Source organism: Capsicum annuum, chromosome 12 (assembly GCF_002878395.1).
Source record: "Capsicum annuum cultivar UCD-10X-F1 chromosome 12, UCD10Xv1.1, whole genome shotgun sequence".
Classification (NCBI taxonomy): Eukaryota; Viridiplantae; Streptophyta; class Magnoliopsida; order Solanales; family Solanaceae; genus Capsicum; species Capsicum annuum.
The window spans coordinates 84913507-84916671 of NC_061122.1; the positions used below are offsets into that span (position 1 = coordinate 84913507).

Below are 3165 nucleotides of genomic sequence, written 5' to 3' on the forward strand. Positions count from 1 at the left end.
AGGTACGTGGAGTTTTCCTAAACTACATGAGCATAAGAAAACCGTCTGAACAACATTTAAATATTTTGAAATCATGAATTCATGAAGGGGTTTTGGAATTCATGTTACAATTTGGCTTTATGAATTCTTTACTAATATTATTATTTTGGTCTTGACGATTTTCCCCCAAATTTGATTTATAATCATGTATAAGTATATATATGTATGTGTTTGTTGAGTTTGAATGATCAAATGAGAGCATGAGCTATTAAAAATTCCTCTCCTGTTTACAAGTTTCTTGTTTTCGTAAGTTATGATTTATTCAAAATGCATTGTTAGAAGCAGGATACAAATGTCTTGATTTTTTTTTTGACTGGATTATGGATTTTAATTGAAGAGAGGGGTTTTTACTTGGTATTAAAGGTTAAAGATGTTTACTAAGAATATTGCATGTTTTGTCACAAATTTCATGACTACTACATGTTTGTAGAAATGCGGAAAAGAGTAATCTTTGCATAACTTGATAAATGTTTTGAAGTCTAAATATTCTTGAATTGTTTGAAGTATGGTGGTCCAAACTTTATGTTTTGGAAGAAGATTCTATGATATGATATTTTATGGCTCTGAAGCATGACTTGCAAGTCTTGGTATGTCGAGACCAAATCAGATAAGGCCATGGTAAAAGTCATAACAGAATATAGATTTCAGATTTTGAATTCAGAAAGATGCATGTTTGGAACAGGATAAAAATAGGAACTAAGAGAATTAGGTGGTTACTCAGAGTAGGCATGGGCCACTCGATTAATTGTCCGAAATCGTGTTTCGCTGATACGGGTATATTATTATTATATGTTGGCCTAGTGCCCTGTGGCGTATCAGAATAAGAATTGGAAACTCCAACTCTTGTGGCAAACTCAAGTTTGAATCTTGGCCACTGAGTCAAGGAGGATCCCATATAGCTGTGGGATACTTTAAGAAATATTGGGTGTATCACTTAGTTCATAAGTAATACAAAGAATGAAAATTTCATCGACCTAATTTTTTTGAGATCATTTGAAAACTGTCCATATGTTTTAAGTTATTTCATGCATAACATTTTATAAATTGCTCTGAGTACCAGTACATCTGTGTTAACCCTCTATATTCCAGGATTCTGGGACACAGTCCTGGGGTCCCGTTAAGCAGTAGATTAACTGGATAAAAGTTTTCAGCTGGCGAGCCTCCCTTACTTTGGAATGCCTGGTTATGAAACTTGTTATTGTTATTTTATTTTGATTCATGGTCTGACTGGGTTCCTTGTCCTAGTTTTCAAAAAAATTTCATTTTTGATTGTTAGTGATTTTGCAGACTGATGTTAGACATTGTTAGAGGTTTATGGTTTCCTTTTTAGATTGTTTAATTGAATTATGATATTGACCATGACTCCATATTATTTTATATTTCCATATTTTACTTTATATTATATGAAAGTGTGTATGATTATCAGATAGAGAAGGGCGATGGGCCTTCATGCTTTAGAATGCCCGTCACGACTAGGGCCTCGGCTTGGGTCATGAGAAAGAGCTTCTAACAATGGAATATTAATTGAGAGGTTGCTAAGTTCTGTGAGGAATTTTTTGAACTTAGGATTCGTCTTTCTTCTTTAATCTTTGCGAAAAGGGTAGAGAAATTTTTATTGGAGGCAGTGGGACGCTTTTAGGTTCGTCCACCTTTTACTCCTCACTATCAATCACTATGAGAGTCTCCTCTTCATCACCATTTTTCCCAACTATCATTGGTTACTCATCATCTACTTCATGAGACTTTGGAGCTCTATAACTTGGTATGTTTGAACACTTCCTCTTTGCACTTTCTTGTTCAACAAGAGACTTTTCATCAATCTCAACCACATTTTCACCAAGATTTCTACCACTTCTAGTGTCGATTGCCATAACATAGGCATTTTTCTTATGTTTGACCACTGTGTCACTTGGTAGACCTTCTTTTAAGCTAGCATAGAGATGGGTTGAAATTTGGCCCACTTGTATCTCCAATTTATTGATAAAAGCCAACTGAGATATAACTGTTTGGTTTAATAAAGAGAAGTCACTTTTCATTTCCCTTAACATTTTGTTGGTGCCTTCAACATGTATTAAAATTTGGGCAAGGACATCCTCGGTTTTGAATTTTCTGGATCTATCAAGCTTGGTTCTTTGTCCTTAACTTGATCATGAGGGGGAACATATCTAACATATCTTCTCTCCTCGTCTCTCTAATCTCAATTTCTATCCCTCTTTCTATGGCGCCAATCAATACCCAATCTATATCTTTCTAACCTTGATTCCAACCATGTCTTTGATAGGCAGGGCGAGAACCCTTAGGTTAGTTCACCAAGAACCTTATCTTTTCATCAGGTGTCTTAGCTTCATAATCATCATAACTTTTGAAACCTACAGAGGCAGTGACATTAACCAGTTTAGAAGGTGCTCCTATGACGTGCTTGGTGAGGAGATCTAATTCGTTCATTACTTTGGCCATATTTTCATATCTTTCCTAGTCCTTCTTTCTTTGTTCTTTGTTGATATAAGATGTGCTAGGGGACCCTATGGCTACTTGGGAATCTCGAGTGTGCTATCCCCTATTTTTCTTAGTGACTTGCTTAAGTAGATTTGCCGCAACACCAGATGACAACTTCACAAGAGAACCACCCAATGCATTATCTACCATCATCTTATTTAGTTGGTCCAATGCCCTATAAAATATTTGGAAAAAAATGTTCTCTGGCACTTCATGGTTTGGGCATTGCATGTGTTTGTCATTGAACCTTTACCATACCTCATATAAGGGCTCACCACTAAGTTGATAAAAAATTGTTATTTCGTCTCTTAGTTATAGCATTCTAGATAGAGGAAAATATTTATCCAAAAGGGCCTCCATAATTTTTACCCAAGATGTAATAGACCCAACGTGTAGATATCATAACCACAAAATTACTTCACCCATTAAGGAGAATAGAAAAGCCTCAATCGGATAGACTCTTGAGTAATATGGGCAATATCAAATGGGGCTCACACCTCAATGAAGTTTTTCAGTAGTAGGTTTGCATTTTTATGTGCTTGACCCCCAAATAGACCATTCATTTGTAATATGTAGAGCATCACACTTGTGATATGGAATAGCCTATTTCCCTTGGTTGGTGAGATGCAG

At 35.7% G+C, this 3165-nt stretch overlaps 1 non-coding gene across 1 annotated transcript; it reads left to right on the forward strand.

Annotated features, from left to right (window-relative positions):
• The first annotated feature begins 2743 nt into the window (after positions 1-2743).
• Positions 2744-2849, forward strand: LOC124889883. Its single transcript, XR_007048796.1, has one exon. It is a non-coding gene; the product is annotated as a small nucleolar RNA R71 (small nucleolar RNA).
• Positions 2850-3165: the final 316 nt, after the last annotated feature.